The 9,337-nt window shown below is 39.5% G+C and overlaps 1 protein-coding gene across 1 annotated transcript in view; it reads right to left on the bottom strand.

Moving 5' to 3' along the window:
* The window catches only part of CLSTN2 (calsyntenin 2), a 398,548-nt gene that overhangs the window by 303,483 nt on the left and 85,728 nt on the right, over positions 1–9,337 (bottom strand). The gene's annotated exons all lie outside the window — the stretch shown is intronic.

Below are 9,337 nucleotides of genomic sequence, written 5' to 3' on the forward strand. Positions count from 1 at the left end.
AGCACCCAAAAAACAAAGAATCCAGTGAAGAAATGGGAAGAAGACATGAATAGACACTTTTCCAAAGACATCCAGGTGGCCAACAGACACATGAAAAGATGCTCAACATCACTCCTCATCAGGGAAATATAAATCAAAACCACACTGAGATACTGCCTCATGTCGGTCAGAGTGGCTAAAATGAACAAATGAGGAGACTATAGATGCTGGTGAGGATGTGTAGAAACGGGAACCCTCTTGCGCTGTTGGTAGGAATGCAAACTGGTGCAGCCATTCTGGAAAACAGTGTGGAAGTTCCTCAAAAAATTAAAAACAGAACTACTCTAAGACCCAGCAATTGCAATGCTAGGAATTTACTCAAGGGATATAGGAGTGCTGATGCATAGGGGCACATGTACCCCAATGTTTACAGCAGCACTTTCAACAATAGCCAAATTATGGAAAGAGCCTAAATATCCATCAACTGATGAATGGATAAAGAAGATGTGGTGTATATATACAATGGAATACTACTTAGCAATGAGAAAGAATGAAATCTGGCCATTTGCAGCAATGTAGTTGGAACAGGAGAGTATTATGCTAAGTGAAATAAGTCAGGCAGAGAAAGACAGATACTGTATGTTTTCACTCATATGTGGATCCTGAGAAACTTAACAGAAGACCATGGGGGAAGAGAAGGGGAAAATAAAGTTACAGAAAGGGAGAGAGGCAAACCATAAGTGACTGTTGGATACTGAGAACAAACTGAGGGTGGATGGGGGGTACCGGAGAGGGGAAAGTGGGTGATGGGCATTGGGGAAGGCACTTGTTGGGATGAGCACTGGGTGTTGTATGGAAACCAATCTGAAAACCAATTATATAAAAAATTTTCTCTAGTGAATTAATGACTGAGTGAATTCATAGTCTAATCTTTTGGGCTAGAAGGGTCTGGGACACTAGCATTGGAGCAGGATGCCAGGGAAGAGTTACAGGACATTAATATCAAGGTTGGAACTAAGTGAAGGACCAACTCCCTCCTCTGCCAGCTCTTAAATGTTTATTCAAACAAAGAGATCTGGATGAGTGGTCTGGACCACAGGCCACTGTAAGTGTATTCATGGAACAATGAGTCTATTCTCTTTTCCCTCATCCATGCAAGATAGTAATACTTAAGTCCTTACAGAACACTTACTTGCTGAACATAAACATGTCCTGAGAATATTTTCCAACATAGCACTTCCAGTAGTCACTGACAACTGATGAAATGACAGGAGATAAGAAACCTATTTATCATCCTGACCACAAGTGACAGGGATGGGCAGGCACAATTTGACATAATAAGTGTAAGTCACGCCATGAAATGGCACTCTTAATATTCCTCTTTTTTTTTAATTATCTTGCTAAAAATACTGGAAAGCAACACATAGAATAACTTACAAATTATAATATCTACAGCTGATTTCACGCATTATCATTTTTCATGTTGTGTCACATTGTCAACAGTTACAATTTTTCATCTCCTGGGATGTCAATACATTACAACTAATTATCGGGGACCTATACCACTTCTCCCACTCCGAGTCTCCTAAAGGATGGTCATCATGTCATCGGAAGAGGAAGATTCTCTGATGGAGATGGCAAGTATAGAGGGAGGGACCCTAGGAGTGCCCTGTAAAACTTTGGCCACCTCTTTTAACCATCTTTAGAATACTCCATATCCCCTGGTGTGTCTTCATTGCTTCAATCTTTCAGAGCTGGCATACATCCTCCCTAGTTCTTTATTCTTCTTCTTTGCTAGGAGTAAGCCCAGGGATCTTCCACCATTAACAAAGGCCTCACCTCCTGGCCTGTAGGACTTGTGTCAGCACACTGGCAGTATAAGTGAGATTCATGTGTGTTATCATTTTATATCTGTATAAATGTTGTCTCATCTGCCCTCCCAACAAACTGTATCATTACTTTCAAATGAAGAAATGAGGATCTGTGAAGGTATGTAACTTGACTAAGGTTTCATAGCCAGTGAATATTACAGTTCAGTGGGGCTCAAATGTTGTCCCTTTATTTCCAAATCTCATTCTTTTTCCACAATGCTATGCAGTGTCTCATGCTTGTTTTCTTTGATCATGATAACTTGGTCAGTAAGCACTACTGTAAAAAGAAAACAGAACATCCAGCTGCAGTTAAGGTAGAGCTCTATGGCTGGGGCTGGGGCTGGGGCTTAGAGAAATGTCAAGGCCAGAGGGAAATGCACAGATGTAATGTCTGTACCTGGGAAAGATAGAAGCATATTCTATTTTTCTGGAGTGAAATTCTACAATACAGGATGTTTTTTTCTTTTCAAAATGTCTATTATATATGTGTATATACACACAAATATACACACACACACACACACACACACACACACATATCTACATACATAATTTGATCTCTTTTAAGATGCCTTTTCATATTTCATCATCATTGAAATCAGGATGTATCTTACAAACAATGAATCAGTGGCATCTCTCAATGTCAGGCCAGGCTGTAGTCATAGTGCAGTTGTCATGGACAGTGTATACACATCAAAATTTACAAAATGGCTTTTAGCACTTGAACAAAATCCTGGATACAATAATGGGAAACTTTTAAGACATACTGCCCTAGCTATGCTCCAGTGGTACTGAGGATGATACTATACAGAAAAAGTTGGACTTAGATAGCACTGAGTGATAGATGATAGTTGATTAGAATTTTCAGCCTCTGAATGTGAGGATAACTTGTGGACAGCTCAAGCACTGAATTTTAGCTATATTTTATAGTATTTTATAGTATACATAGGAGTGATAATAGTATTCTGATTTTAAAACTCTTAATACAAATAAAATAAACTTTTTTCCAAAGTATCAAGAAAGCATGTGTCATAGGTTAGCTGGCAACATTTTTCCATTTTTAGTGGCGCATAAAAATATGGTGCATCTTAAAATTGATGGCACCTTTGCACCGATAAGTAGAGCTCACATACATATTGTGCGTTAATTCACATGTGTATGTGTGTCTATTCTACAACCCTAAAGAAAAACTGAGTTACAGGTCTGGACTGAACCAGAATTGTGGAGTTATCATTTTGCTTTTCATGCGACCGACCAACCTGCCCCGTCCTCACAGCCAACCTTTGGGGAGACCGGCAGCAAAAATTGTGTCTATTAAGGACTTTGTGCAACCCAAATGCAGAAAAAGATTACTGGGACAGGTGATGAGATGTACAGCACATATGAAAAATATACAGAAATATTTTTTTCCATGTGTCGCTTTTATTTTCCCCCAAAGGAATGTGTTAAATTTAGCTGGGCAAATGTAACTTCCGTTTTAGATCTACATCCCTTGTACTTTACACCACGAATGCTGAACTAAAACTCTGGAATTCAAATCCCTTCTTGCCTTAATCATTCTATTCTTTCAATGCATCACAAATTTCTTTGTAGCCAAACCCAAGGCTCTGAGGCATTCTTGAAATAGTTCTTTTAAAGCTGACATTTAAAACTCATCCCTAACTCAAATTATAATGGTTTTGACATGGTGTTCCGAGAAGGTACAGGGCTTAATAGCAAACACTTCTCATGTATTAAGCAGGATTAGTCAACCTAATTTCTAAAAAGATGTCATAATGAGTACACCACAACAGATGTTTTAAAATTTGGATGAAATTTGCTTCTATTTTTCCCTTAATGTCTTGAAACATGAAAGGAAAGGTCCACTTCTAAAAGTGAATAGAAATCTCTGGTTACTAATTACAAAACAGGATGCAAAGAAAATGGGTGAGGTTCCTAGTAGAAGTGAAATATATTAAAAGTAGTTTCTTCTGGACGGTATAGATTTTTTTTCCACTCTGTGAAGGAAATGTTCTTAAAATAGAACACAGAGAACTTTACCTAGCTGAAAACCATGCATAATTCAGCATAGAGAGTGAACCATAATCTCTTTACACTGTTTGGGTAAATGGTTTGTGCTCTGAAAACAGGAATTTTCCAGATAGCAGTGAAAAGTCAGGTTGTATTTCTCTTCAATACAAGTATCTGCCACAACTAGAGGCCCTAGCAATCTATCCTATGGCCCCAAAGGGTCAGGAGAAATGTTGTCTGTCCTCAGATCTGGGACAGGATGGAAATATAGCATTGAGGCTGACACTTGGAAAAGCATCCATGTTTAGCTCTGAGCACATAGATAAGTGTAATGGGTCTGTCCCTCTGAATGCTGGGTGGATTTATGTGCATGCATGTTGATTTCTTTCTTCTGTAATTGGGAAATACCAAATAATCACTCATAAAGGCTTTGATTTGTTTTATATAAATACTTTTGAGACAGTAGAGCCTGGAGTTTAGAAACATAATTTCAAATCCGTGGCTACTTCAATTGTTAACTACACAAACTACACAACAGGCAGCACTGCATAGAGATCTCTGTGAGAAGAGAAAGAAATGAGGTGAAACTTATGCCCCAGCTTACTGTTTGGCAAGAGTTTCTGGGATTTGTCATAGGGAGAGAGTGTCCAGAGAGAGAGCTCAGCAATCCCCCTGAGCTAAGAAGTCAGATTCAGAAGTTTGAGAAGATCAAGGCAGCTAGAATCTGTGGGCAAGAGTATCAGAAAGGAAGGAGATGCAGAGAGAAACAAAGACAAAGAGACACAGAGACAAAGACAGAGGGAAGGAGAACACGCTCTGGAGAGAGCAAAGAACTTCCCTCGGGTCTTTGATTGAGTACCAATCAGAGCACACGAGTAAGAAAACCACCAAGGCTGGGGAAAGAACTACTAAAGGAACAGGAAGTATAATCCCTGGAGCTCACCTGGTGCGAGGAGTAGTTTGCATTCCCACCATCCAGTGAGGAAAACCTTGTAATACATGAGGCACGGAGTATTGCTTTGGTGTGGGGACAAATTACCCGTAGACTTACGGCTGATCTGGTCCAAACTAACCATACTTAAAAGTAAGTCTTGAACACCTTGAACTGATTCCAAATCACTTAACTGGGTTACAAAATGAAGTCCTCAAATATTTAAAGGTATAATAAAAAATGCTGCAACTCAACGTAATATTCACAATGTCCAGAAACCAGTAAAAATCTACCGGGCATGCAAAGAAACAGGAAAACACATGAAAAGAACAAGCAGTTGATAAAAACAGACTCAGAAATGACACAGATGATAGAATTAGTAGACAAGGGATTTAAAACAACTACTATAAATATATTTCATATGTTCAAAAAGCATGGGCAGATATAGGAAAGATGGAAAATAAAAAAGATGAATAGATAGGTAGATAAATAACAGATGTAGACACATGACAATGATTTTATACCTATCTATTTATCATAGAACTTCTATAAATGAAAAAAATACATGAAGTTTAAAATATACTGGATGGGAGATAACAGCAGATTAAATACTGTAGCAGAGCAGTGAACTTGAAGGCATAGCAATGAAATTATCCAAAATGAAATAAAGAAGGGAAAAGAATGAAAAATAAAATTAGTACGGCATCAGTGCATCAGTGAGTTATGGGACAATATCAAACAGCCTAACATACTTGTAATTGGAATCCCAGAAAATAGGAGTGGAGATGGAAAAAATGTTTGAAGAAACAATTATTGCAAATTTAACAAATTTGATGAAAACTATAAACTCATAAAAAGCTCAATAAGCCTCAAGGAGAAGAAATAAGAAAACACATAAGGCACAGTATATTAAAGAGTAAAATCTTTAAATTCACCCAGAGAAAAAAAATGCCTATTACACACACAAACAAAGGTAAGATTAAGAACAGACTTTTCATCAGAAAAGTCTGTCTACTAGTCAGAGACAGTAGAGTAACATCTTTATAATTTGTTTGTTTGTTTTTTTAATATAATAGGAGTTAACTCATAAGGGTGTGTTAAGGTTTAAAAGAGGTAATATTTTTATTTTATAATTCTTAGGCTAGCACAAAGTGGGTGCTATTTTAAGTATTTAGTAAATTAAACAAACAAAAACAAAAACAATTGTAGGCTTCCTTTCCCAAAAGATCCCAGAATTTTAGGTGTGCAAAGAGGCCCTTAGAAATCATCAAATCCAAATCAATGATTTTACAGGATTGATCCCTGAGGCTCAGAATTGGGATCACCCTTGGTCAAGGACAAAAATGAGGTATAGGCAGAGGGAGCTTTGGGACCCCAATAACTCATGGGTCTTCTTGATGACACCATCTGCCATAGTCACTATCCACGGTCAACCATTTGATTTTCTCCAGCCTCATTCCCAAGTATCACTCTTCACTGCAACCTTCTTTTTGTATCTGTGGCTTTTCCCTAGAAATTACTCTCCTAAGAATTTGCTTTGCTCAAGCAATTTATTCTTCTTCATTTTCCTCCTTCCAGCAAATAAAGTGGTCTCATCTATAGTCATCTAGTTCAAAGCAGCGTTTAAATCTTGGATGAAGATAAGTCCCCCTACTCACTGCCAGCTTGTGAAGGCAATGGTCTAGTCACTAGGAGGGTGTTTAGGATCCCTGGGGAGATTCTGGGGCTACCCCTCTGGGCCCCTACCTCTCCCAGTTCCACTGGCAAAACAGATTTGGAGCCTGCTGGCACAGAAAAAACAGACAGCAAGGGCTCCTCACCGGAGCATATTTGAAAAGGTAAGACCAGACCCTCTGTTAGTCACAACAAACTAGAAGATTAATTAAAGCCACTCAGACTAACAGGTGGGTCTCCAGAGGTGCACAGCACTGGACACACCTTAAGCCTTGATTTATCACTTAAAATTGTTATCACCAAGCGTGCATTTAAGTTTCTCCCCAAACACACCACTTCTGCACCCAGCACACTTAAGCTCCCCTTTACCACCACCTTTCTTCTTGGGAGGTTACACGGTAGACCTGCAAAGACTTCAGGGAAAGAAGAGGGTTAAAAATGCTGGTGTGCAACTGTCAGGCCCCCCCCCCCATCTGGCCCTAAGAGGCCAATAACAGGGAGCAGCAATGCACATTAATCAATCCATGTGCCCAGCTATATACAAAGAGTCATGTGTTAAAAACATGGAGGACAAAATGAATATATCTTGAACTTACTACATGCAAGAAACAATTATTATAGTTAATTCTTGCAACAACATGGAGGTATAAATATTATTCCTACTTTGTAGCTGAGGAAGTTGATGCTTAGAGAGGCTAACTGAGTCATAGAGCGAAATAAAAGTTGAGGAGACAAGTTTCACACACAGGGCAGTTGACTCTCCTGGTGCTGTATGAGCTCAGGCAGGAGGAGAGCACTGTGGGTGGTGGCCACAGTCACAGGTGGCTTCCTGCAGGAAGTGGTGTGCCTGCTGGGCTTTGAGACAGGCAGAGAGGAGGGATGAAAGAAGGCAAGCTTAGGGATACAACATTAATAAAGCAAAAGAACAAGAGTGACCAGGGCAGGGACAAGACGCACTGAGAGTGATAGAAGAGGAATGAGATCAGAGTGGATGAAACGGATGCAATCCTTTTACGATCTTCTCATGTGGGCACTGAGATAGACAGATGATTTCATGTGGAGGAGTAGTATAAAGAAAAGAAGTTTTAGGTATCTGGCTATTCCTAAGCTAAGCTATTCTTTTTTGGGAAGGAACAAACAAATCCAGGAGAGCTTCTTGGAATCTCTTACCATGGTGCTGAGCACACAGCTGAATAAGACCATAACAGCTGGCACTTATTAAACATTTTGAATAAACCAAACACTTTGATAAAATCTTTCCATGCCCCATCTATTCTCCACTATAACTTTGGCAGTATGTCACTTTCACTGAGCACATTTTACAGAGAAGGAAACTGAGACCCAGAGGGTCAAGCACCTTACTTGCTCAAGTACACACCATTGGTAAGGAGCAAGCCTGATTTAGACATGAGACTCCAGAGCCTTTGCTCCACGGCCTTGTAACTCGAAGTATGATCTGCAGAGCAGCAGTGTGGGACTCACCTGGGAGCAGGAGTATTTGTATTTGAAGATCTTTTCCTTAATGAATATGAAAGCTCTTAGAAAAACATAAAGCATTATCAAAGGGAAGGTATTAGAAATGCTTTTCAGCCATGGAAATTGGATTTAAGACTGTGACCCTTTCTTGTTTTATGTCTTGCATATTTGAATCTCAGCACAGAGCTGAATGGGTCCAGATGCTCTTGAGCAAAGCCCTAGAGCAGGTGTCGTCAAACCTTTTATATAAAAGACTAGGGAGGAAATATTTTAGGCTTTGCAGGCCATATGGTCTCTGTCATGATTACTCAACTCTTCCACTGTAGCATGAAAGCAGCCACAAACAATACATAAATGAACAGCGTGGCTGTGTTCCAATAAAACTTTATTTATAAAAACAGGAGGTGAGCTGAATTTGGCTCCCAGGCTATGGTTTGCCATCCCAATGCTAGAACACCAGATATTCCCTCTCAAAGAGGGGCTGTAGAAAGGAGGGCAAGGTAAGAAAATATGCTTTTCTTTGAATGGACATTCTAGTAGTCACCTGGAGGCAGGACATTCCAACCAGTCCAAGAAAGGTTTGGATTCTGAGTATCTAGAATGAATGCAAGATGTACTGACAGACTGAAGAACAGTAACAAGCTATTTATAGCAGGGAAAACTTTTTTGCTCCTTCATGTCAAACTCTTGTCAGATGGGCTCTGCAGAAGAGAAGGGCATGTCAACTAATTTCCATCAATTCTGTTTTATTCATTCATCCTTACTGAGTGACTACTATATGCCAGATATTATAAATAAATACAGGATAAATTATGTAATTCCCCTGTTTTCAAAAAGTTCATAACCCAAAGGGGGAAGAAGGTATAAATACACAGACCAAGCCAATGTTGTGTGTGCTAGAAAGGTGAAAGCTAAGACGTACTACATGAGCTTGGAGGAGGGCACCGTATACAGACCAGGAGAAGGGAATTAAAAGCAGCTATCAGGGAGAAGGTAAGCCTCTATTGATATCTCAAGACTTGGAGGATGCAAAGTCAACCAAGTGAAGGAGAGGCAGAGTGAAAAATGTGCAAAGGCTATAGGTGGAAGGAGCATGTGAACTTAAAGCAATGTGACTGCAGAACCAGAAAACTGAGTGTAAGTAGGAAATGCAGGGAAATGGGGTGACGGACAATCTGGGGCCAGACTGTCAAAGACCTTTTCAGTCTGAAGAAAGGGGGTCCAATTCTTAGGGCAATGGGAGTACAATGAGGCCTTTTAAACCAAGGAGAAACAATGTCTGAATTTTTTTTTAATCTAAAGACATTTTACTAAGACTTTGGTATAGAAATGAAGACTATAGGGGTGACAATATAGAGGAGAGGCCAGTGTTCAAGACACTCTGGAAGTCACCTAG

Source organism: Panthera leo, chromosome C2 (genome assembly GCF_018350215.1).
Source record: "Panthera leo isolate Ple1 chromosome C2, P.leo_Ple1_pat1.1, whole genome shotgun sequence".
In the NCBI taxonomy this organism is placed as follows: Eukaryota; Metazoa; Chordata; class Mammalia; order Carnivora; family Felidae; genus Panthera; species Panthera leo.